The 27,499-nt window shown below is 44.1% G+C and overlaps 1 long non-coding RNA gene across 6 annotated transcripts in view; it reads right to left on the bottom strand.

Annotated features, from left to right (window-relative positions):
* Positions 1 to 27,499, bottom strand: part of LOC135902085 (uncharacterized) — a 414,660-nt gene that overhangs the window by 238,503 nt on the left and 148,658 nt on the right. For 5 of the 6 annotated variants that reach the window (XR_010564394.1, XR_010564397.2, XR_011514281.1 and 2 more), the window contains exon 3: positions 21,177 to 21,237. This is a non-coding gene — a long non-coding RNA (uncharacterized lncRNA). Of the gene's footprint in view, positions 1 to 21,039; positions 21,238 to 27,499 lie in introns of those variants that run through there. The other variant, XR_010564393.1, reaches the window with a different exon arrangement.

Here is a 27,499-nt window from a genome sequence, read left to right as displayed (position 1 = left end):
ATCGGCGGCCTCTTCCCCGCTAAGTTATGGATCAGTCGGCGGGTATTTTCTCAGGACTCCACGCTCATGAGCAACGATGACTTTGGCATTTAAATCGACGGGATTTTGTGAGGGATAGTACGAGTGGTTGGAGTTAGAAGAGGACGCCGTCGGGCGTTTCTGGTTTGGTACATCATCTAGCGAAAGCGTTAACCTGTTCGTTCCCATGCACCCCGCGTGACACGAGCCCTAGAGTAGTCGATGACGGTGGTCTCAAGATTTCAGAATAATCACCAAGCTAACCGCATTCATGTGCCCCTTGAGAAACATGCGACATGTCTCCCGTAGGTCCGTGATCACAACCGAGTCCCTTTGAGAACGCCCTCCGTGAGCGAGGGCGATCGCCACTGCTAACATTTCGGCCCAGGTGAGGGATCCCGCCGTCGCCGACGCAGTAATTCCCTGCTGGCAGGTCACGGTTCAGTGCGGCCAGCGCGTACCTCTTTCGCTAGCGCTGCCCGGTCGCTTCTGCATATGCAGCTGCGTCAGTGTAGTACGTACAGTACCTAGGGTTAGTAGAGTACATCGATTGAATATGTTGCGCGCGTGCTTTGCGCCTTTCCTTGTTGTACTCGGGACCCATGTGCTTGGCAATTGGAGTCACTGTAATTTTGAATCTCACCGAAGGTGGGGGAGGTACGGCCATTTCGTTGAGATAAATGGGGTATGCTGGGATATTGAGTAGAGCCAATATAGCCCTACCTCTTTTTGTGAAGATGAAGCGTTCCCTCTGTCGCATCACGGTGCCTTGCCCGAGTTCATCGAAAGTATTATGTACTCCCAAAGCTAGCATGCGCTCTGCGGAGGTACATTCAGGCAGGCCCAGAGCCGCCTTGAAAGCGGTTCGAAATGTCGTGTTGGCCTGCCTTTCCTCCTCCCTGTTTAGGATTTGGCAAGGTAAGCTACACGCGATTGGACTAATTACTAAGGCCTGTAAGAGCGTCAGGGCACCATCTTCTCGTATGCCTACCTTTCGATACGTCCCTCGACGTATCATTTGGGCTGTGTTTTGGGTTGTGGATTTGAAGGTTTTCAGCGTCTTTGCTGGTCTCTCGCCGATCTCAAAACACAAACCAAGGACTCGCACAGTCGGTACCTCATGGTTCTTGTAGCCATCAGCAACAGTGTTAATCGACCCTCTGGATTTGTAGCCTTTCGCGTGTATCCGGATGACCTCAAATTTTTCGGGCGCGTACTTCAGCCCACTTCCTCGGGAAAATTTCCCCACCGCTAATACTGCGCTTTCGAAAGCACATTCTTTATCTGCTAGAGAACCTCTGCTCGCCCACAGCGTGATGTAGTCCGTGCAGAGCGTGTAACCTAAGTCGGGTATCCGATCCAGATCACGTGCGAGGCGACACATCGCCATGTTGAATAGCCGAAGCGATATTATCGCTCCTTGAGGTGTTCCGTTGCTAGGTATTTTAAATATCTCCGATGTGATTTGAATAATACTGAAGCATGCCTCGCGATTGGAAAGAAACGCCATTACGTAATAGTGGGTGCGCTCATCACAACCCGCGAGTTCGAGTTCCTCCAGTTTTGCGGCCTGAGAGACGTTGTCGAAGGCTCTTTTGAGGTCTAGTGTTAGTTTCTCGTCGCCGTACGGTAAATTAGTTAAAATTTTCTCTTCAAGTAGGAGGTACGCGTCTTCACACGATAAACACGTGCGAAATCCCATAATGGAGTCCGCAACCAGTTCCGCTCTTCCAGGTATCGCCGTTGTCTGCTACGGATCACCCTGTCATACAGCTTTCCCATGCAGGATGTGGGCGATACCGGCCGGAGTGTATCGATCGACGGATTCTTTCCTAGTATCAGGACCATGATTATTTTAGTCAATTTTCATTCTTGGTGGAGGTCACACTTGACCAGTCACCAGGGCTGCATACTCGGCAGTAGCGTCGTTCCAGAGGGGCGCAGGACGAGTTCGAGTTGAAATAGGGGAAATAGGGTTCACACGCCGCTTACGATAGCATCAGGAATCAGGCGACGAAAATAAAAAGGTGAATATTGTTCTCTTTTGCTTGAAATCATGAAGTTTGCAGGCGCCTATTAACGTGACTGCGTTAACGGCCTCGAGTCTGAGAAAATCAGGCGTGGGCATCCAGCGTCCACCATCGCTTCGGGAAAAATTACTCCAAACCGTACAAGCCCAACCACGTTTACCGAACCACGCAGACCCTTCATCTAGCGCAAGGAAGTTACTGAACTAATTGTATTTCTCAAAGCATAATACTTAACATAAATCTTAAAGTACGACTTACACACAACGGGATAATAGCGTCGGATCATAATTTGAATATACAAGAAACCCTAGTTACACTACGTAGAAACTAAAAAAATATTTTCAGCATTTTTATCATTCATAGACCGGCCACTGATTCCGAAATTTGCGTGGGCCTGCGCGCGCAAATTTCAGATGCCACGGAGCGGCGCGCATGGTGGTCCCTACACTGGCGGTCCCCTACACCGCGTCATGGCCGACGCAAGAGGCCGCGTTTCTACCAGAAAGCTCGCATTGAAGCATTGCGTTCGCTTTCAGTGTTTCCCGGTTAACATAAAGCTGGGACCGCATGGCATGATTTATGCCGCGATTGAAGCATGGAGAAGGGGCCTGTCGTTTCCAGGAGCGCGCCCAGGAAAAATCCCATAGTCGTGTGATGCCGCTGCGAGTTGAAAATTATCTGTGGCTGTGCTATCGTAAAACACCACATACCAGCTCAGCTTTGGGAAGGCTACTAAATTTGTGCGAACCGGCACACAAGACACACGAGCGCCGGCAACGCGTCTCTACAGCGTCCATCAAAGGCGTCTGCTACGGCGTCCGCGATTCGCCGGGCCAACGCCGCAGAAGACGTCGCAGCTGTCTCCACTGTATTCGGAGCGTCGGGCGAGGAGGACATCGGGGCACCTTACCAGCCACCAGAGAAGAACGCCCTCCTCCCTCGCCTAACCCCTCTGCCTCGCGTGCCACAGAAGGCACTTATCCGGGCCGCATTCCCCGCTCGCGTGCGCGCCCCTCCTTCTTCCCCGCAAGGCTCCACCCATCCTCGCCTCGTCGCTATGCTGCGCAATGCTGTTTTGATACTCTGCTTTCATTGTCTCTCAGCTCTCTCTCCCCTAGCTCGGCAAAGCTGCGGACGTCAAGCGAAACCTAGCTCCGCTTTAAAAGAACGCGTCGCATCCCCGTTGCCGCCGCCCCGTCCCTCAATGAAAGTGTAGTGCTAGTCGACGTCACGCTATACTTCCCATCATTAGTTCCCTTAACGCCACCAGACGGTGTTGCCCTCAGCGCATGTTGGCGCAGCAGCTCAGCGAAACACACGGAACACTTATCACTTATCACTTATCACGGAGCCGCCGTGATAATGCGGGTGCCGACGCGTCAGTGGGGGCGCCGCCGTTCGCCGAGCTTCACGTTCTCGCGAGTGAAAAACGCGCCGTGAGGTTCCAGCTTTACTGTTGCAAAAGCTGCAGATGCCGGGAAGTGGAAGAAGCCGTCAGTGATCTCTGATTGCTTTCACGTTCTACTCTTCAACGCGAGCTGAAGCGTTTAGAAAAAAACACAGTCCCCTCCACCCTGTGAAGAAGGATTGCCAGTGAAGCTGTGCATGTGGGCCCCTCAATGGCGAACTGCACCTCCGCCGCGGGTCGGCGCGGCATTGCACTATCTTCGGCATCGGCGAACCTATGGGGAGTGCTTAACACCTGCTTCACCTCTGCCGCAGGTCGGTCCGGTTGTGCCCTTTCTTCGGGATCGGCTCATGTATGGGGACTCCTTAACCCCTGCGTCACCTACGCCGTAGGTCGGCACGATATTACTCTATCTTCGGGATCAGCTCACGCATACGGAGTGCTTAACGCCTACTTCACCTCCCACGCGGATCGGCCCGGCGTTGCACCATCTTTCGGGTCCGCCCACGTGTGGGGAATGTGTAACACCTGCTTCCCTTCCACCGTGGGTCGGCCCGGAAGTTAACTTCCTTCGGGATCGGCCCGCGTGCAGGGGTTTCGTCTCTACACGCGAACACGATCCTAGGGGAACTACCTCGCAGCAGCTTCGCTGTAACCGTTTATTAGTTCAGCAGAAAGCACAAGTACCTACCGTTGCTGGAGCCAGAGCACGTAGGAACTGCTCACACGCTATGCTGAAAAGCCTCTGTGCTTGCTCAAGTTAGTTTGCAGATTTCGTCTGCTTATATAATTAGGAGTGTAGGCAGCCTCGGCGCAATGATGTACTGTTAAAAAAAAAATGCGGCGACTTCATATCATTTAAGATAAATCTCCTAATAGAACGTAAATATATGTCCAAGACATATACTATGTCAAATCACTGCTACTATGTGACACCTGAAATTGCTGTTCATTGTCACACTCTGTTGAAGCTGAAGATCAGGCGACATTATAACGGCACGCTTACGAAGACGACTTGACGATGACCACAATTGCAGTGGTTGGTGGTGGCGTAACGGAAAAGACGAACAGACAGACGTGGCAACTCAAGTTTAAAAATTTCCGATATCGCAGAAAAAAAAAAATTTGGAGGACGATTAAGCTTCGCTTTTAAGAGTGGAACATGATAGCTATCAAAGATCTCTGACTGCTTCAAATGCTTCCCGGCTACTGCAACTTACGTAACCTTAATGTTTAGCAGGAAATGCTGGCAACAAACGGTATGCACGAAGGCGAGCTTTCTGATATAAGCATGGCTTCTTGCGTGGGCCGCGGTTGCGCGGAGGCGAGCGCCATCTGGATGGTGTTGCAAGAAACCGGGTGCACCGCTCCATGAAAGGCTGAAACACTGCAAGTATAAGAGGGTTGTTTTGAGTTTCTATGTAATAGAAGTACGTTTTCTCGTTTATTCATATTACAGTCCAATGCTATCATGTCTGTAGGTTGTGTGTAACTCGTTCATTACGATTTTCCTGGACGCATTTCACTTTGAGAAACTCAATCAGTTGAAGAACGTCATCGCGCTACGCGGAAGGGCTGGGTGGCTGGGTATGCGTGGTCCCGAATCATTTATCGCTCACAACACGGTACACGCTGTACGCGGAACGCCGACGCCACATTTTCCGCGACATGGTGCCTTTAACGCTATCGCGTTAAAATTGGTGACAGCCCCAAAAAGCATTGTCAAATTAAGCGAGCAGCCAATACGGACCTAGGAGTCGTATAGACAGACTAGCAATACCTCCAAAGTATAGATTGGACAACCTCGCCTACAGGCGGGATGCGCTTAAGAGTCGAAAGAAGAATTTCAAAGTTCATCGGGTGACGGGTTTCTAGCTCTTCATTAACATGTACATGTTGCCCTCTGCTAAGAGGCACTTCTATTATACCCAGGAATGAGCGCGAGTGCGTAATATTATGTATAGATTGTGCCAATTTCCTCTCGGCCGCAGACAAATGCATGAACAAAGCGTCACTATCATTCTCCGCGGAAGAGTTATTCCATTTCCCCATAATATGAAAGGTGATTGCATGTGCAATGTATCGTTTAGGTTTTCTTTTTTTTATGTACCGGTTTTACATTGTTTTCCTGCCATCATGTACTTATCTTCAAGGTTGATATCGCTGTTCACGTAGTTTTTGGGGCGTATAAGTAGCACCAATCTTGGAAATATATTTCGTTGTTGACAGCTAGCGCTTGTCTTGTCTTCATTCCTTCTTGTGTCCGTGTTTTGCTGCGCTATCCAGATAACATTACATGCTGCTGCGGTATCCTGCGGCTAGGGTAACTAAGCGCCAACTGCTGTTCAGGGTGGAGCCAACCGCGCTGCTGCCGGCTTATTTATTCACACGAACTTGCCGACTCACTTGCACTGGCATTCGTAAGCAGGGTTACTCAAGGCGTGCTTCTGAATGCTTTGACTTCAACAGTATTTAGAGCGCAGGTCTTGGGCGCCCGTTCCAGAGGCGAGCGTCGGCATCGCCGTACACTCTTAAGTAAATTACACCCTTTTGCCGCACAACAATAATCGTCATCGGTCTTGTCCGCATTTCCTTTCTTTAACGCATCGAGCCAGGAGCGTAATCGTCCAATCGTCCGTCATTTTTTTTTTTAATTTATAGGTCGCTGCGCATCTTTTTACACGTCTTAGCGGCTAACTGCTTGATGGTCGAAGGCGTAAATGTGCGGGGCCGCGAAAAATGCCGAAGTGGCCGATGTCGTACACATTTACGCACCATAGTTTTAACGCCGCGTGGACGAAAGGAGCTTTAATGAGTAAGCATCTTTTCCCGAGTATTATTACAGAATCCATCCGTCTACTGACGCATTATATTTGCAAAATAAATCAATTATTAGTCAAGTTAACGAATGTAACCGTTCTAGTAGGTTCATAGTAGATGACAGGTAGCTTTATAAAAACATTAAAAATAGAAATCGTGACGTGGCCGTCACCACGGCAAAGTCGTAACAAAAACAATATTGCAATCCCAAGATTGTATGGAAAATTGAATTGTGCGTGGAACGTTGTGAGGTGGCTTAAGCATGATAGACACGATAAGCCACTAGAACGCTTCAAAATGTCCGAGAATTGTCCAGTAACGCGGAAGCATCTTCTTTATTTGCTCCGGGAAAGCGATGGATGGGCATGCATAAGCTAGCTAAACAAGTAAGAGAAAGAGAGTAGCATCCGAGCCAAAGAGTGCTCACGCATTACAGTCGTCAATTCTCAGAATTTCTCTAGCATTTTTCTTCTTCTCCACCGCCATTCGGTTTCCAGTCCTCACCTTAATTGTGCAAGTGCGTCGACAGCCACTCGCACACGGCGGTTACTTTCGCTTTCGTCACGCGTGCTCTTCCCGTTTGTTGTTCTAGCACAAACTCATTCCCATCTGGTTTGTAATCTCTCAGAGCGTCACCACGAAATTCTCGCCCGTCTAGGCTCACATGGGTGCAAATACATTTGTTTAAAGGCGGGAGCTGACAATATAATCGATGCCGCCGCATACGGACGCTGCCGCCGGGCTCGCGTCCTCTTTCGGGAGGCCCATAAATAGTGATCGTCCCACAGGGGCAATCGGATAAAGTATTACTGGCAGTTTGTCATTCGGTTAGTCTTTTGTTTTTTTCTAGCGTTCGCACAATCAGCGAGTTTTTCTTGCGTGCGCTAGCATGCACACTTCACTTGCGCTGTACTCGTGAGCGCCGGTTTCTCTGCTTCAAGCGATATATATATATATATATATATATATATATAATATTATCATCAATATCCATAATTTTAATTAATATAATATTATTATTATTATATATATTTATTAATAATATTATTATATATTTTTATTGGCTGCACCAAGTTTTTTAAAGTTGCCTTTGGCAGATAGGACAATTCTAACCCCCGAGATAATTGCTCAATAAGGTGGCTATTATTTCTGCTAGAAATAAAAATGGTTAACTTAATATTTACCATAAATACACGAACTACCTTCCTAATTAATTGCTTTACGGCGCATATATTATTCTACAAATTGCAGCTAGTGAGTTTCCAAGGAATATCGACTTGGAACGAATTTTGAAGGTAGCACCGGTTCCTAGGTACGCGCCGTCAAACTTGCGGCAAAAATGCACTGTTGTTTCCCTTACTTTTTTAGGAAAACGTTTTACGCAATGAAGCACACAATTGAATGGAACGCCTATGCATTTTGTCGGACCCTAACAAAAATGTTATCGCGATACTGGCGTACTTCAGTTCTGACAACTCGTCGCAATTGGATACGCCTTGCGAACTCAAGGGCTAAAACTCGCCAACCTAATTATGTGGTTTATGATAATTAATTAAACAGGTATGCACTCTATTTATGTTCATTCTTCAATTAAACGTTCTGAATATTTATGCAAATAATGGCCACCACATCAACTAATTTGGCTCAATTATTAGGATTGTGCTATCTGTCATAGGCAATTTTTAAAAGTTTTGGTGCAGTTTCCAGATCGTAAGGTATTTATTCCAACCTGACAAAATTCGGCAAAATTGAACGCAGTAACCACGAAGAGCTGTAGAATGGAGAATGGTGCCCTTTTAGTAAAAAGAAGCGGGCATCGCAGTCCCAATGTTATGTGCTCCCTCCAGACACCTCCCCTCTCAAAAAAAAAGAAAAAAAAGGAAAAACATAGTAGGCAGAGCTATTCTACCCTGGTTGTCTCTGCGCTCTGGCTCCTCTAGCTACCAGTTCGGGTGAGCGCCCCTCTACAGCTCATGAAGCAAGCGTTTTGACTCGATGCCGCTGCTGCGCACCTTGCTTGGACTCCGCTTTTATGGGGAAACTTGCCTCGTCGGTCGCAGCGGTGTACTGTCGGCGGTAGGTTTACACTGCGGCTATGTGCTCTCTTTAACCCATTGTTCATGGCGCTTGGGCTGCATATTGAGTGACCGCAAGTGAACTGTTTGGGAAACGGTGATATTTGGGCTTCAGTGCCGATTAGCAGGAATTGTCCGGCGCAGAATAGCTTTTGTGTCGTTCTTGAAAATTAGTCACAGCGCCGATAGCGATGAATTCTTGACGCAATTTCTTGTAAATGATGAAAAGACACACTTGAACGCCAACGTGGCTTTATAGTTATATCGCTGTGGTAATGAACGCTAGCTCATGAATATGACTCTCGGCCCTGTGACCGTCCTTCCTCGGAAACGCAATGCAGACACACTCGTGCGCTTAGAAGCAGTTGCACTTAAAGAGAGAAGACAGACAGACAAAGAACTTTGCTAATGGACCTAAGGAACCACGTTAGGGTACCTCCCTTTTCAAGGAGTCCTCGTAGCGCTCGCGGTCCGCACCCACGTCGGGGTCGGAAGATCGTGGACCTCCGCCCTGTCGCAGGCCTTCTGGACAGCCCGTAGTAGCTCTGGGAGGTCCCCGCTCTTAAGGGCTGCCTCCCAGTCGGCTAGAGTGGTAAGCGATGAGCTGCGTAACGCAGAAGAGAGAAGAGCTTGTGAAATCCATTCTATAGCTTACCACTACAGCGTCTCCCATGACTCACTACGCAGCTTTCGGGCTTTCAACCTCACAATATACATAGCGCATGCCTATTGATGGCACAGAGGTAGCTTGTCGACTGAATATTCAGGATCTCAATCCGTGCCAATTCGCAGCAGACAGACGCATTGTGTGAAATAGTGGCAAGACCATATCTTTCCAGTGACGGTTTATTGCACCTCGTCTGACATATAGCGTCATGTGCCACCCGTGGCGAAATTCTTGTCATTCTAGCCCACTGCATTTTCGTCCCACTTGTTCAAAAAAGCCCCTTTTTTCCTTCTCATTATCACTGTGCACTTCACAAAAACATCTTTTCGCTGGGTGGAAAATTGAAAGCCAGCAGATACGAATGTGCCATTCGGCCACTGGGAAGCTCCGAAGCGAACATAGCGACAAAAGTACGAACGCTGAGCTGTCACACTTTTGTGCAATGGTTGCGAATACCGAAGACCAAAAACTAAGGTCTTTGACAGCGTATGTATCTTTTTTCGAAGAAAACATAGCGGCGACCCCTCTTTACATTACTGCGACTGTTTGGTTTGCTGCGCAGCAAGGTGAGCGCGTTGTTGTCTTTTAGACTTATAACCCCTATACACTTATATCCCTTTCACTTCATTTCTGCAATGCTTGTGAGCTCTTCTTTCTTTTGCTAGCATTGCTTTCTTTTGCAGGGTACTCACTATAAAGGAAGCCGTCTTTGACTTCTTTTTCGCTCCTCTTTCTATGAAGATGTCGAGTAGCGCCATGAGTACGTCAGTGCTCTTATGGTTTATGCGCACATTTGGATTCATATTGAAAAAAAAAGATTTTGAAAGGACCGGGTCTATATTTGCTGCGTTAGCCCCAGCAATCCTTATTTTATTTGCTGCTTTCAAAGAATTTATTTCGTACTAAACCTGAGCAAGCAGAAGGTGGACTTCCTGGTTCTGTCACTTTCTTTATTTGCCCAGCAGCTCTTCTCCGTTCACGAGGTAGTATCTTTTTGAACACACGTAGCCGCAAGCCAATAAGGGTCCTAATCTTAGATTACACACAACCACTGATTTTCAAACGAAACTACTTGTCTTTGTTCAGCCGAGGTTCGCAGGCCACAATGCTCCGAGTTTTTTACATAGGAAGTGAGAAGGAATGACAGTCTTTTTTAATGAAGGCATGTGCTGTAGCTTAAATATTTTTTTTATTCTTTGGCGTTGCGCGGTGCAAGACACGTATATGCTGATTTTCTCGTATACAGTATTTGATGCCATAGCCTTAGAAGATACCACTGCGTGTAAAGGCAAATATCTTCAAGCCACGCGTACAATGTTTAACTAATTTAAAAAATAGCAATCTTGTAAACATGTCAACAAACTTACTCACAAAGAAGGCACGCCATTTATTGTTCAGAAGTTATAGAAGTATAACGTTACGCCCTTAGACAGTTACCCTTATTAACCACCACTTTTCTTACTGCCCATAGATGCGTCACCAAGTGAGTCGTTGGTAAAAGAAAGAAAAAAAAAGAAGACATGGAAACGAAGTCTAGCCGTCGTTCCTTGAAAGTGTAACGGGTATACAGTGGCGCGGCCCAGCAACGCGACACCAAATAGCAACGGGTGTCATGAAACACTTATTAAAAATTATATATGTTGTCAATTTCAAGGTTAGACAATAAATAAAGACGTGCGCCTTAATGTGTGCTTATTACCTTGCTTTCTCACTGATAATGCACAGGCGCGACCAATTCGTATGTCCAATCTGTGACTTCAGTACGTGTGCTTTTTGATACAAATGTGTCAAAATGGGAAAAGATGCCGGCATCTGTAGCAGAGCAACGACAACGCTCGTGACGATGGTTCGCGCTCGCGGGCTCGAGTATTGACGGACCAGAGCGGGGGAAATGGAACACCTGCTGCAGCGATAGCTCGCAAGGTGTGCCCCCGCAGCAATTTAAGCGAAGAACTCGACAACATAGCCCGCAGCCAAAGCTAGATAATATTACTCCTAACGCAGAACTCGAAGGACCACTCAGCGGCGTTCAATTGGACGTTAATGCTTTCGCATTCACTACTCATAAGAAGTGCTTAGGTGTAAATGGAATTTTTTTTATTTTATTTCTAACATATTTTTCGACACCTCCCAAACTTCAACGTGAAGAATAAAGGCAGATAATCTTCCCCTCATCAGTTAAGTTTGAATGCGTGGTCCGCAACTGGAAAAAAACAAAGGGGAATACTTTTTATTTTGTCCTGTGAACGGTGGTAAGACGCGGGGAAAACGAAAACAAGGGCGCTATAACGCAAAGTTATTCCAAGCTTTTCTACTGCAATTTTACAATGCACCCTCAACGATTGGTCAAAAAACCTTCGGACCATCCCCGCCTCGCCTGTCTGTCACGAAGCGTCGCGAAACCCGTGATAGTTCCACATCTAGTATGATGTGTACACACCGATTATGCAAGATTAGGCCAAACAAAAGAAAAATAATTTCCGATTTAGCGCCTTTCCGACATTACCTCTCCGCTATTGACGAAAAACATTCGGGTGGCACCCACTTCGACTCTCTGTCACTCCACGTCACAAAACCGCCAATAATCATCACGTCAAAGTGACGTGTACGCGTTAAAGATGCATTAATATGCCGCACAAAAATCTTTTTTTTTTCTGAATGGCGGGAGAGTGCCCCTTTTCAAAAGCAATACAAGATGACTGCCCGCCGATCACTCAATCACTGACTCCTTGGAGATGCCGGAGAGCATGCATTTAGTTGCGCATAATAAATATTTTTTGCGTGGCAGTATAACGCTATCTTCTACATCTAACTGCCAGTTATTACTTGCTTAAGATCCGTTTAAGCAGCATTGTTAAGTTTCCGTTGCACGCGGCCACGATTTTCGACGAGCCATCGCAAGCTAAGTAAGAGCAAGCGGAGCAATCGCAGATGCCGGCACCACCCTCCTCATCCGGTTATCTATTTTCACTGCACGGGCTCGGCCCCATCGAAACACTCTCCTCTTGAGCGTGCTCCACGCCTCTTGTCAACAAATTGGATAAGAAAAACCGTTCAATGTAGGCAACGTTATCCGCTTTGAAAGCAAACATAAATCACCTCCTATAAACCAGGAGAGCGTTTAATTATTGGGCTTTTCAAACAACTCTTTAGCTTGCCGTCCGATGCTTCCGTCGGTGGCTATGCACGTTTGACGTCAGGAAATCGGAATAAAAACTGACTGGAATTGTTTTACGTTATAAGACCCCAAGACCGATGCCACTCTCTCACTCTGTATGCCTGTCTGTGGGCCAGCGTACGTGATATGTTTGTATGCGTTTGTGTGATGCGCGTGTGCGCATGTGTGCGTATGAGTGAGTGAGTGAGTGAGTGAGTGAGTGAGTGAGTGAGTGAGTGAGTGAGTGAGTGAGTGAGTGAGTGAGTGAGTGAGTGAGTGAGTGAGTGAGTGAGTGAGTGAGTGAGTGAGTGAGTGAGTGAGTGAGTGAGTGAGTGAGTGAGTGAGTGAGTGAGTGAGTGAGTGTGCGTGTGTGCGTGTGTGCTTGTGTGTGTGTGCGTGTGTGTGTGTGTGTGTGTGTGTTTTGCAAACCATCATCCTCGTCATTTATGATGTATTCATTTCATATAAATCATGGGGTTTTTATCTCGGCCCAGGGCCTCAGTCGAGATTTCCGCAAATAGGTTGCTACAAGCCTTGAGCCAAGCAGAAAAGATCACAATATTTAGCGGAACTAGCGCTTCCATCAATGACGGTTGTGGGTTCTCTCAAAATCGAACACTAATTCCTTAAAGGGAGTTCCGTAGTTCATGTTGACATCCGTGGGTGCTCGATTTCATTTGTGCAGAAAAGCTCCATTAGGAAATAGCCGTTAAGTATAGATGAGTAGCGATTTCCCCACGTCAATGGTATTAGAACTATGTGTGCCGAATAGAAATAAGGAGAAGCAAGACTAAGAACATGAGGGGAGAGGCGAGACAAGTGCTATGTGGATGTTCTCTGCCTTGCGAGGAATTTTCTCTGATGTTCCTAATTCTTCTGTCGAAATGTCGAAAATTCGTTTTACTTCAGTGGCATTTTCATGCGTTTTTGAAAATCCTACAGCTTGCGAGGCATTCCATGCGGAACTGTGCACCACGTAGCAAAAACACTGACGTTAAATTTAGACCTATTGTGATGGAAACACGCTGTGCATGATTCATGTGCATGATCCTATGATTAGTGGTTTCGTTTTGATCTTTGCTCCTTCAGCAATCTGCTTAACTTCACCACAACATACATGCGTAACCTAAAGCGTGGCATTTTTATACGAATCACACACACACACACACACACACACACACATATATATATATATATATATATATATATATATATATATATATATATATATTTATTTGTATTTATATTGCTGGGCTTGAATCGCTATCTGCACAATATGTTTAGGATCGTGTGCTGCACTGCTGCAAATTACCTTAGTGCTTCCTTTTACCGTCAAATATCTGTATGGTATCTTAACCACAGTTTTTTTACTGGAAATAGCCTGCCAATAGACAGTTTTAGTATAGCGTAAAACCCTTGCGTTATCGTTAGCGTGTGGCGCAACGCTAACGCTAGCAAACAAATGCTGCATTGCGCGGCAAAAAGTCGTCTTTAGAATAGCGAAACGGAGCAAAGGGATACACCTAACACAAGCATATACGGCGCCATCTAGACACGAAAGCCTAGTACAGGGTTTGGCCCCATCTGGACGAGGCTACAGCAAATACCAGCAAACATGAACAATCTCTCTCCTTAAGCCAAATGCGTAGCTAATCGAGAATGTATCTCGAACACAACGAGCATTTGTAACCTGTATGACGTTGTCGAAGTACCTTCACGCGACTCTGAACAAATATGAGCATTAGTGGGGAACGAATGAGCCGAACAGCGCCGGCCGAAAACTGGATAGATTCGAAGCGAGCAGTTATCACTTGGACTTGCGCCACAATGTTGCCATTCGTAAGGCTCCCCTTGCGTGCGTCAGCGTTCTACGCTAAATCCTTAAACTAGCGCAAGTATACGTAAGACATCGCGCACCGTTTACGTACAACGCATGCACAGTCTGGAGCGCGCTACGCTAGCTCCTTGCGTTCGCTGCTATACGCTATACTAAAGCTGTTCAATAGCCTGTCCTACCGTGAGGTATATTGCAGCTAACCTACTAAGACCTCTGCCTAGTCAAGTAGCATACGAACCAACCACTTTTACTTGCGTAAGAGTGTATGAACTTTCATTACATGCTCACGTATTCTTTATTCAAGATAACTACATGGTGCAGTAATTATTTTTGCCACACAACAGTGTTTCATTTTTTTTTATCTACACTTCGCTACAAGTATGAGGTTGCGGACGTGTTTACGCTCCGGACACCTTCGAATTTTGAGGTCTTTGCTCGCTAGAATATTCTCGTTTGTATAAATGCAGTCAATAAACGAGGACAAGCCATTATAATAAAGTGTTTATTCATTATAAACCCAAATGAGCTGAGGCAGAGTACTATATCAGACACACCTGTTGGCTCAAAAGATCGCGCAGTTTCCAGTTTTGTCCTTTCCTCGTTAGTGTAACGGCCTCGATCTCAGCGATGCGGAAAATCACCTTTTCAATAAAAAAAAAGGATCCACATCAACTTTTGTATACATAAGTACGGGAATCGGCTTGTCCCGTTGAATTGTGTCGTATCCTCGTAACATGGGATCTCAGGTGACATAGATTGAGTTACTTTGGTGGGTGTCCAAAGAGTAAAAAAAATCTCGTGACATCATCAACTAGATCAACTAGTAAGTAACAGGCGAAAGGTAAACTGACAGTGATGGAAATTTATTGACGTAGCGCTGGGATAAACCATTCGGTGCGTCGCTCAAACACGTGCCCCGCCAACAGGGCCCGGCACAATCGTCAGACGATAAGCGACGCCCAGACAATCAAGTCTGGCCTTAAATGAAGATGGATCACACCTGTCGCCTTTCTTGAAGGAGTGCCTGCTCGCACTGGAGTGGGGACTTCTCAGCACCTTTCTTCATCATTCTCTTTACAAACACACATACATACACACACACACACACACACACACACACACACACACACACACACACACACACACACACACACACACACACACACACACACACACACACACACACACACACACACACACACACACACACACACGCAATGTACATGGACACAGGGGAAACGCCAATCACAACTGCCTCTATGCTATCTTAACCAAAGCAACGCTTTATTAAAACAGCACAAACCACATTCTGTTTCGCAGCGTAGTTGGCGGTACGGGCAGTATAAGGGCACTGTGCAGAGATATCACTCTGTCTTTCTTTTTCTAACCTTATTATATGTTTAGTCCCCCGCACAATTTTTTGCGTTGTTAGTTTCAAGGCATTGCAGCTTGGAGGGTAGGCGTAGATCAACTTTGTTCTAGACAGGTTAGTTCATATGCTATGTCTACACTCAACTTATAAGTCGCATCGCGCTTGCTTGATGTCACTGCAGTGCGGGTCACCAGGCGGTCAAATGTAGAGGCACACAAGCTGCACGTCCACGTTCTCGCTAGGATTTTGAAAATTACTGAACGAGCAGGAAGCCTCGGAACAATGTAAACCCTATATATAGCGAACAATACCCCTATGATAAACTAAAAAAAACTAAAATTATGTTCATATGTTCATATTATGAATTATGTTCAAATTATGTTCATATGCGGGCAAATTCTCTTTTTAATTTTATTTCTCTAAAACTGCCCTCATTACCATGTTCTGGATAACTAAAGGTAAGAAAGCAGTTCATGTCATGTATATAAATCATTAATTAACATTGTACCAGTTTGCACACTTTGTGTTTTCCGTGTGAAGACGTGCTTCCAGGCACTTTCCCTAGTATCTAAAATGGCAATGGAATAGACCACTAATGGCGTCGGTCACTGTTATCGATAATGAAAAGAATATTTGGTGAGAAATCGGTACAAAAAAAGCTTTAAATTATTACAAGCAGGTCGAAACCGCGGCTTATGGAAAGTACGTTCTTTTACGTCGATGGTTTGCGGTACAGATATTTGTGCATTTTATCCACCCATAAATTTTCGTCCATGTTCCAGACTCTTTCTTCAAAACTAACTATGCTTACGATTATAGATGGATGGATCGATGGATGCTGTGATCGTCCGCTTTGAAACGGGGCGGTGGTTTGCGCCCAAGGAGGTTATATACTTATACATTTACATTGGAGGTGGATCTCCAGACGAAAAGTCGGTCGCCGCCATTTTGATAGAGGTTAAAAGCCCGAGCAGGCGTAGCCTCCGTAGCAGAGTGTGGATAGTGTACGTCGTGCCTTTTCATCGCATGCAATAAGAACAGTGTTTAACTGAATGTGGCATGCTAAGGAGGGCATTACCACATTCCTCTTCCGAGAGCCGACGCAGCAAAAAAACTTTCCGCACTTGCGCGTGACCTGACATTAGCTCAACTGAATTAATCTGGGTTCACAAGTGCACGCCTTCATACCGTGGACCCTAATTTACAGCTCTGTATTCCGCCCGAGCTTCCACCGCGTGACTGCACCCTTCTAGTCCGTGTGTGGCTTGAAGTAGCATTTTCAATTGCCTACTCTTTCCTTATCGGAATGGCCAATAGCCCACTTTGTGACTTCTGCGGGTGCAAGGAAACAATCGAGCACCTTCTTTGTCAGTGCTCTCGTTTTAACCCACAAAGAGCAGTTCTCTCAGCCACCCTAGACAAGCTGGACAAGCACCCAATGATAGAAAACAAGATCCGTGTAAACAGGCCTACACAAACATCATCGCGATCCGCTATGAAAGCACTGTTGCGATACTTAAAAGACACGGGACTTTCTGACAAATTGTTACTGTACACTGTGTGACGTAGGATTGTACGGTGACACTACGTGAGACTAGGAACGACTTTGCTGGCTGCCTGACAGTGCCCCCAAAACAGTTCGTGTGTACGTACGTATATGTGTTTAGCTATTTTTTCTTCTTTTTTATCCTTCTCTCTCTCATCTATCGCATCCCCTTGCCCCTCCCCCAGTATAGGGTAGCCAACCAGAGATAATCTCTGGTTAACCTCCCTGTCTTTCCTTTGCCTTTCTCTCTCTCTCTCTTGTGGTATGCTGGCTCGCCTAGTAAACAAAAGTCAAAGCTGCGAAGATTGCACGCACAAAAGGCACTGTGCATAATGCCACTATGTATGTACGACCCACCATAGCACCGCAGACGGTCTTGCTTGCTGTTTTGCTTTTTAAGGAGAAAGCCTCAAGTGCCTTGTTGCAATGGCTCATACCCGAAATAAGCGACAGTCTAGTCCATGAAGGCAAGAAATGAGTAATGCAAAAAGAAATATCAGGAATGGCTCATATCGCGTAACTAAGCAAACATGGGAATGCCGAATATGAATGAGGAAACGAACGAAAGAAAGAACTAAGGAAAGAAAGAAAGAATGAAAGAAGGAAGGAACGACCGAAGGAATGATAGAAACAACGAATGAAAGAACAAAGAATAAAGAACAAAGAGAGAAAGAAGGAAACAAACAAACAAAGAGAAAGAGACGGAAAGAAAGACAGAACGAAAGAAAGAACGAAAGAACCATTAGGTAGAGCATTAGGTGCTCGTATGTGTCGTTGAGGAGGTCGACCTACAGCGCCATACGTTTACTTCACACTGCGGCTTGTTGAGTCTTGCGAGAAGTCACCTCCAGTCACATAACTTATTGCATTGCCACGCCTTCATGTATTACAGGAGTGTAACATGCTACCAATTTTTTCAGATGTCGGAGCTCGCAATAGGTACCGAGAATTTTGTAAATCTTAGTCATTACAGAAAATCACGCATATTTCTTTCTACTGCACAACGTGCCCTAAATTCATTGAAACTTCTTTGTGGGCGAGTTGGTGCATACTTGATTTGAAAATTAGAACAGTGTTAAGACATGCAACCATAAAAGATTGAGGACGAGACACAGCGTATCGCAACTCGTTTTGACGGTGGTAATAGGCTGCGTCGTTATATATTTCAAATGCTAAAGGCATTACCGTCGTTAGTCATCGTGAGATGGGCTCTGCCAAGTTTTTCCCAATGTTGCACTGGCTACATTCTGCCGAGAACATGGCAAATACTGCTCACTCTTTCTGGTTATGACGCTGTATGTCGAATGTTTATTTTTACACAGCGTAAAAATCAGCTTTGCAATATTCCTTTTCAGCGAAAGCAACCATTTAAACATGCCCATTAGAGCACCTAATACGAGTTAATTAACAATTAATTAATCGTGCTGTGCGCTGCAGAGTTTCTCAACGCCGTTTCCGTTACACTACGAAGAATTGCTACGCTAACTTGGAGCTTTTCAAATTGCGCTGAGAATGACGTTTTTTTTATGCCTTTTGACCCATGTGCTAGTTTTACTTTCTGTATCCTAACAACCTCCCTTCCTTTCTGGTGTCGAAGAACCATGCAGTACTGGAGTTTTATTATTACTTTTTTTCCTTGAACATAGATTCTGCATATTTTTTTTTCTAAGCCCAATATCGATACCGTGGCTATTTATAATGGGAACTTTGGGTTCATTTGGAGACCTCAAGCAGATTTTCCTTATTCCATGACATGCTTTCATGCCTCCTGATCAGGCATCTGAACGCAGTAGTAGAAATATCTTCACGTCTTTCCTTAATTGCTAGCAATGCCATCGTCACATTTTAGCCTTGATGGTGATACTTCACATTCTCCAGCACAGAAACAGCAAACTGTGGCAAATTTGTGCAAGGGGGTTTTCTCTTCATTAAAGCGCCGAGGAAAAACTAGCGTATTGACTCATGAAAACTGCAAACAGCGCCAACAAGAGATTCAACCCTCGGAACGCGGGGTAATTAGCATGCACTAATGGAAAGCGCCAATTTTAAACATACAGTCAACGTGCAATCAGTGCTTTTCTATTTCAGTGAAGGTGGCGCAAACATTACGAACTCTTCAGGGTGGGAAAAAAAACTCGAGACGTTCCCTCATTCATACGCTAACCTCCCGAGTGCTATACGAATGTCGATTCAGCAGCATGCTTGCATAGCGCTCGTTAAAAAGGTACGTTTTGCTTGTTTTATTCCTTTGAGTTTCAAAGACTCACCTCGAATAACATTTCTGGTTTCTATTGCGCTTAGGCAAACGCAAGAATAAAGTTGCCCTAATGTTTGCAATGGGTAAGGCTGAGCGCGCGGGACGAACTCGTTGCCTTGAAGTGAAAGGCAAATGTGAAGCTTTATAGGAATAAAGAAAAGTTGAGTTTTTCTGTAGCAAATAATTATTGACTAGAGCCAGCGTAGTGATGAGAGGGCATTGACTTATAAATAGCTAGAAAACACTTTGCGCGCACTTTTTGTCACGCTTGAAATTTCAATGCACTGCATAGTTTGTAGTTGTCAAAGCGTAAAAAATTTATGGTGTAGTTTTAATTATTCAGGCTTTGCTGCACGTTGCAGACATCATAATAAAGCGGCTGCTTTACTTTGCTTGGGAATTTCGAAGGATTTACGCAAAACGCAGTTGGCGACTGTCTAGGTTGTAAGGTAAAAAATAACTGTTCGTTATGTGCAAAACACATATGTGAATAATGGAAATCCTAGTATTTTGTTGACTACGTAGATTGTCGGTGTGATCACGTTTACCATGGTCCTCATAAAAAGTGTAAGAATATGAGTTCCACGCGTGCCATTCTTCACTAGGCGTGTCTTTTCTTTTTTGTAGAATAAACCTTTGATATCACATTTTTGCACTTCTCATTTCGCGTTCATCGTCTCTGCCACATATTTTGCTTTTTTTAAAAGCAATAATGTTTGGCTTGCACGATTATGCTGCATGCTCCATTAGTTAAAGGCGGGGCATGAAAATTTTGAGCAGCTCCACATCAGCTGATGACCAGATCACCAGCATTTCTTTTTTCCTTGTTTTCGGATACGACAAAACAACGGTATGACCAAGTTAGAAAATTGTTCTTGCAGAATAAATGGAAATAAAGGTGCGCAGTAGCACTCGTGAAATTTCGGTGGGAACTATAGAATCAATGCTGGGAATGTGACCGAAGCGTATCTATTAAAGTATTTGTTAAGAAATTAGAAAAAAATACATTTCATAGGAGCGCTAAACAATACCATAGAGTTCCCAGTAGGAGAGGCAAATTGCTGCTGCCGGCTGCCAACGTTATTTACTTATGATTGTCAATAAATATTTGAAAGCTTCTTAATAGTGTTCTTGCCTCTTTTACGCATTGTGTTAGCAATGTGTCCTCGAATATTAGCTCTTGCGCCTATTGTACACAAATATGCCAAAGTATCGATTTTCTGCGAGGTTTACAATACGGTGACGGCTACTATACGTTCGCCACCTACGTAGGGCGTATTTTCATGAGTTTCGATGCGCTTCCCAGTGTTTTACTGTCTTTATTCTATGAAACTAAAGATGCAAAGTATTACCAAATCAGTTATTACGCCAGAATTATAACCGCGTCACTGAGCTAATGTAATACTTTTGAAGCAAGAAATTGCGTCAGCATGCTTAGCCTTCGGTGTTCTGAATCGCCACCCTCACTGAATTATATCGAGTACGGAGTCCATGCCTGTGTGGTATTATCGCAATCCTCAGTCAAATTTAGAAGTTTACTGCGTATAATAACTATATTTCATAGAATAAACTACAACGTCAATAACTGTAGGCTTTGTAATTACATCGCAATATAGCATTTGTTGTATCCAGTGGCACAATGTTTGTAAAGGCGGAAACGATAACATGTTGAGGCATTATAACAGGTCTTTTATTCTATGGTGAGTAATAGCTTTTTGAATATTATATTAGGAAGTGTTTTGCAGCTCTGCAATTAACTAGAACAATTTCTCAGGGCATGCATATCTATTTAATATGTTTTCTCAGACAAGCAGTAGAATCAAGAAAGCCCAATAAGTTGCGGCCGATTACATTCGCATTCCACTTTTTATTGTCTCAGAAACCTTTCCTTGTGCACTGAAAGACACCATCGTAGAGCACACCAGGTTCTGGAGGCACCCTTCTAATGCGTTTTAGTGTGTAAAGACACAAGCTTGCGTTTTCGCATACCTGAACATTCCACTGGTTTCTTTGCTGAGGTCCAAGTAACTATCCTTAGCTCATGGCGGTTCTGTAAAAAAAAATAATAATAATTCTGAAGTACATATACATGTTATAAATGAAAACAAAAATGTTACGGTTATCATGAACACGTTTAGCCCCCATTGCGGCCAACGTATTTGCACGCTCAAACCTCTTAGGAATATAACATTTTTAAGTTTCGCAATTTGAAAACGCTGCAGCATAAAACCTACCACCAAAATAAAGAAATACGAGGTACGAGTCAGATGCTAGAATTTATCTGAAGTGCAGCTTTAGCGAAGTAGTAATTAGTTACTGTAAACTAACAGCGATGCAGTAAAATTCAGCTTCCTTCGGTCTCACGAAATGTGTTGCCTCATGCAAGGTTTATGTTTATGCGCATTAAGAACGCAATTTTAACTTAATCACTTTTTATTAGTTATGCACAGCCCCGATAACATGGTATGAATCTAAATTTCAAACGCCGAATCAGCTGGATACACAAAGTGAGCCGTCTTCCCAGTGATGTCAAGTGGAGGAAGGCAATGTATGAGGAATGTCTTGCGAATGATTGTGATGACCCGTACATGCACAAAGAATTGCTATACTTAGCAAGCTATGTCAAAAAATTGCACAACTTTTATGTCGCAGTGGAATATACCAACTTAAGAACTGCAGAAAAATGGGCACACATTCAGTGGCAAAGGCAAATCAGCCCAATATTAAGCCCAGTGGCGAAATCGAGCGAAATCAAATGAAACAAATACGCCCTTGAATATAATGCGTTATTCCTACTAGAGGTCGGTGCGCTTGGCGGTGACATTATATGATCATGGGAAAACGCGGGAAATGCGGGAGATGAAAATTGAGGATGATGAGCAAAACGACAGCAAGATGAAAGCAAGAGCCAACGTTTCGATAAGTGGACACGTCGCCTTGTCAAAGGCAAGTCCACATCGTCGAAACGTCGGCTTCTGCTTTCATCTTGTTCTTATGTTCCTCACTATATGGTGATGTTTTATGTAGGAACTGCACTGAAGGCACGGGGCAGTGTGTATGGTGCTCGGAAAAGAGAAGAAGACGATGAGAAGCCCCAAACTATTTAAGCCTACCGCTACAATCTAGAACTAGTGCTGCTAGGTGGACAACCCCGTTGTATATATATTGCGCTGTTTTATACTGCGCAGAGCACGAATGCGCACACTGACACTATCTGAAGAACAAAGATGAAGCACAAAACGCTGTTCCAAAAGGAATTCATTTATCACCCCTATAATAAAGTCTTCTCCTAGTTGTGGAAATTTTGTTTTAGTTTTCTGACGCATCTCCGATTGGGTCGAGCCATCGCCACCTGGGACTTAGAGAACAGCCAATTGCTAAAAGAAACACAAGGCCCTTCACAGACATCTACATAAATGGAAGACTAGATGGATAGGACAGGGGTTTTCTCTTGGTCTCATATATCGGGATTCACCTGTGAAAATATGCTTCATGAAGTAGACGAAAAGAATACGCTGACTTGTACCGCTTTGTTGGTCAGCGTAGAGGTACATAGCAAATCAGTTCTGCTGAATTCCGTAGAACTTATTTGTCATACATTGTGCCCCTGTACTTAGAGATGTCGATTCATTCGCCCTCACAAAGCAATCTGCTACCTTCGTGATTAACTCAGATGGGAAAGTGACCACCCCGGTAAGGTGTTTGCCTCGCGTGCGAATCTCGGAACCAGGCGAATGTTTCCTAAACTGCAAAGTTGTCTTCCTGCGAAACCCGTATGGATTTCTCAGAAAGTACAAAGTCCTTATGGACTTTGTAGTTTCTTGCTACATTAGCGTGGATGAAAATTTACCCTTTCATACAGGGATATTTAAGGCTGTGATTTTTTATTGTTGACCCAATTTCTGGGAGCACCCGTAAGCATGGAGCATATTTCCACAGTTAGAGCTAGGTTACAGAAGTAGACATCAGTATCACTAAATGATTGAATAATTAGCAAAGTTTCACAATTATCTCCTAAATTAAATACTTTATGGCCCAAATTGCAATTTACGAATTGCAGCTGTTCGTCTTCCACTTAGCCCGAGGTTCCACTTAGCCCAAGTTTCGGCAATGACACTGGTTTCGAGGTATGTGTTCCCGGAATTTCCGATGAAATGCATTGGTGTTCCTGTTATTTGTAATTTCTATCATAAAAAAATGAGTTTTGTTAAAAAAGTTAAGCGAACAACAAAACATTTTCATTGCAGGTTTGATAGGCTGTATCTTAAAACTGGTTCAAATTCAAAATTGATCCAGATTACATGTACCTTTTGAATGCAGTGACTTGAATTCATATATTGCAATACACACACATATTTGTGCAATTGTGTTGATTTTTCATTTATGAGCTTTTATTTCAGATGTAATAAATACCAGACTCTTCAAGTTTCGAGTACTGCAGCTCAATGAGAAGGTTTGGGAGAATGAAAAAATAAAAAAAAACAGTCCCTGTAAACCCATTTGCTCTAGCTTGTATTCTATGCACGTATTGGGTGTTTTTTTTTAGTTTCACCAAACGTGTAAACTTTGCCTATGGCAGGTAGCACAATTCTAATCATTGATCTAGAAAGCTTGATGAAGCTGTCATTACTTCTACTAGAAATCAAAATGCTTAAGTAAATAATTAGCCTAATTGGGCTATTTACTTTTTTAACCAGTTATAATACGGCACATATATTTGCCTACAAAGTATAGCTAGTGAGCTTCCAAGAGGTAGCCATTAAAAAAACTAATTCGCACGATTGCACCAGTTTCGATATACGAATCTTCAAAGTGTCCGACTGAAGGCACTGCAGTTCCAAGTACTTTTTACGAAAACGCTGTTTTCTGCATTGAATCGCAGAAGTAACTGGTAAAAAAATTCATTTCATCGAATAAATTGAAAATTCATATCTCCTAAAAGGTGCAGTCAAGAAAATTTGTTTTAATTGAAATCGCCTTGCGGAGTCACTAGCTACAATTGGTAGATTAAAATATGTGCCATCAAATATTTAATAAAACAATGAGCACAGTTATGTTAATTATTTACTTAACGATGTAGATTTCGCGTAGAAAGAATGGCAGCCTCATCCAGCAATTTAGATCACGGGATATAATTGTGATGTCTGTCACAGGTATTTTAAGTTGAGGTGCTAAAAAAAGAAACACCGTGCAAATTCGTACACTAAACAGGAGATCGGAGTAGGCCGAGGGAGCTGCTCTTTAATACTATAATACTTATATGCATGTATTTAATATCATACTTTATAATATATTACTTTATTAAAATAAATATTACATGTAATATTATACTTATAATTCTCTAATATTATACTTTATTATAGGAATATATACATGGGAGTATGTAGGGCTCCAATATGAGGAAATCTGCAGATTTACCTGGCACAGATGGAACAGCACACTGTGGTATAAAGGTTATAAAGAGGGATAAGGTGCCTCAGAAAGGCTGGCAAACGTTTCGATAGGAGACCCTATCTTCGCCAAAGGCGGCCTCGTCATCCTCAGCATGTTAGTTTTAAAGGGTTAGTGCAGTGACGTCATGAGCGGTTGTTATCGGTTACGGCTGGTTGTAAAGGGAGAGACATCCAGGAGAATGAGCACTGTTGCCTGACATCTGTGAGCGTGATTTCCAAGACGAGTGGACAAGAACGGGAGAGTGGGAAGGCGGGGAGAAAAGAAAAGAAAGGATAGGAGAGAAAGAAAAGGAGGGGGGGCACCAGGAGGAAAAAACATGAAAGAACAAGAAAAAAAGAGGGACATGTGAGGGTGTTGGGTAAGCGAGAGGTTAGGAGCATTCAGGGGTTAATATAACTTACCTAGTTAATATAACTTACCCTACAAGGTACACGCAGACACACATGCTACCAATTCCTGTCTTCTCAAATATCTTAATGTAGCATTGGCCCCCTATAGCGCATCAGTGAACATAAAAAAAATGATATAATAATCATCGTTGTTGTTTTGACTTTTTGCCCACGCGGAGCAATGCCACATTTTCAGTGATAAACAATGAACCACTTCTCGGAACCAAAAGCATTGTTTTCATTTGATCCTTGAAATCGAGAAAGTGACTTGCGCCACATATGACGTAAACGTCGGGCCACAACAGACAGAGATTACAGGTGCCGTAAATTTCATCAGACGCACCCACAGGGGCTTCGGCGAATGACATATGGCATTACGCCTTGAGCTTCAGCACAGTACGGAAAGGCGAAAGTGGAGCCCTGCCATAAAAAAAAAAAAACTTAGAGCCAATCTGTTATCGCGAAAGAAGTTCGTTTCCTCGAGCACTACGTGGCTTGACCTATGTGGCAAATAAAAATAATTTTTTGAGGAGTCTAAACCACAACTTCGCAAAGCGAGGAACGACATAGTGAAATAGAACTGAAATGTTTGAACTGATTCCGGCACGGCGGTAGGATTTCCTCATGGGCTGAACTAAGAGAGCCGTAGCGATCGCTATCGAGACTCCTAGGCTATAAAGAAACGTACCTTACAAAAAGAAGTAGCGAGCTTTTTTATCTTTTCTGGACTCACTTTGCCTCCTGTCACAACCCCTGTCAGTACACTTCCGCTTCTATCCCAAGTCCGCATTCCCGTTGAACGAGTACAAGAGGATGGAAGGCCAAATCGATGCGGCTTTTCACCGAGTTTTATTCGGAGTGAAAGACGTCGGAATGGAAACCCAACGAAAAGTTTACTCCAAACAACTGACCAAAAGCAAGATGTAGCTGTGATGTAAGGAAAACAGCAACTTGCTTGCGGTGCAAGACAAAAGGAATGCATTGACTCGGGCAGAGAGGAAGCATTGCCTCATACACTTGTCCCCATTTCTCCTGTTTTTCCGAAAACTATCTATCGACTGTTATATTGCGATTTTGTTCACGGTGACAGAGTGAGTGGCAAGGATGGTATTAGCTGGCCATGGGACTACATGAACATGGAAAACAGCGAGTATCAGCCATACGCAATTTCTCCTGCATACGATTTCCTCACTCTCATGTAGAGCACCAGGGAATCGCGATTGAAAGAGAATAGACGCCATCTTTGACGGTGTGTTAAAGTTCCACTACGTCATCTGCAGCGACAATCAAGACGATTGCAGACGCACAGAAACAAGTAACTATAGGACGATGCGAATAATTTGTATTTTCTCTTTTCTTTACGAAGTTGTTTTATAAAACAAGCTGTAAGCATTAAAAAAAATTATATCTCAATAATTTACGCAGCAAAACCAAAATCTAGTCGTTTGGCACCACCAGTGGGATAACTTCTGAGTAATTTTGAACGCGCGGTATGCTTTACGTTCACCCACCGCACAGTAAAGCACTGCGCCCCTATTGAAACGCAGTCGCCCTAGCCGGGATTTCACCCGTCGGCCTCGTGCTGAGTAGCGCAACGCCCTCTCCACTAAGCCACCGCGGCGAGTGGCGAAGCACAACGTGCATGAAGGTGTTACTGTGTATCATACGAAGTCCATTGACAAGGAAGTGTAGAGCGAATTTCCTGTCTACTTTGTGCATTTTGTTCAATATTACAGTTCCTGACCAGTGCTGACGTCTTGATAAGGCATAGGTACAGTGAGGCTAGCGGCCTTCTGTCTTCACTATAAATAATTAACCCACTACCCTCTCCCTGTCTACGTCCGTTTCCCGAGACATGCGCTATGAAACCAGCTGCTCAATATTGCCTGGAATAGGATATGCACTTATGGCACAGTTGCGCATGAATTGCACTAAAAAAATATCCCCGTGATTGGTAATACATCGATGGCAGCATGTCGCTCGTTCTGCTCCCGCCTCGAAGCAAAAAAAAAAAGAAAACACGCACACAATTCAAATGGTTTTAGGCCCTATGGGCGCGAAAATGCACCGAGCTCAGAGATATCGCCGATGATAAGCATTTCAATACAGCATGGCTTAAGAGGTAATGCGTTCAGTGGGATTCCTGATACGTTCATCGAAGATTTTCTGTGGACGGAGCGCAGTTCACATCTGAAACGCAAAGAGATCGCTCAAAAATATAATGTCACCAGAACTCATATACTCTGTCGCAGCTAATTTTAGCCAGGGTTTAAAATGTGCGAATGCCACGTAGCTCGACAGAACCGATATAACGCTGTTTGCCGTCGTTTGGAGATAGTCAGATTATATTTTTTTCATTCCGCCTAACTAGGTAATTATTTCTAATTAATTAAGCAACTTCACAAATATTACAAGTAGATGAGAAAGGTCAATGAGAAAATTGTTGACCAGCATGAAAAACACCCGATG

Source organism: Dermacentor albipictus, chromosome 4, assembly GCF_038994185.2.
Source record: "Dermacentor albipictus isolate Rhodes 1998 colony chromosome 4, USDA_Dalb.pri_finalv2, whole genome shotgun sequence".
NCBI lineage: Eukaryota > Metazoa > Arthropoda > Arachnida > Ixodida > Ixodidae > Dermacentor > Dermacentor albipictus.
Note: the sequence above shows the minus strand (reverse complement) of the source record. Positions and strands in the feature narration are given on the sequence as shown.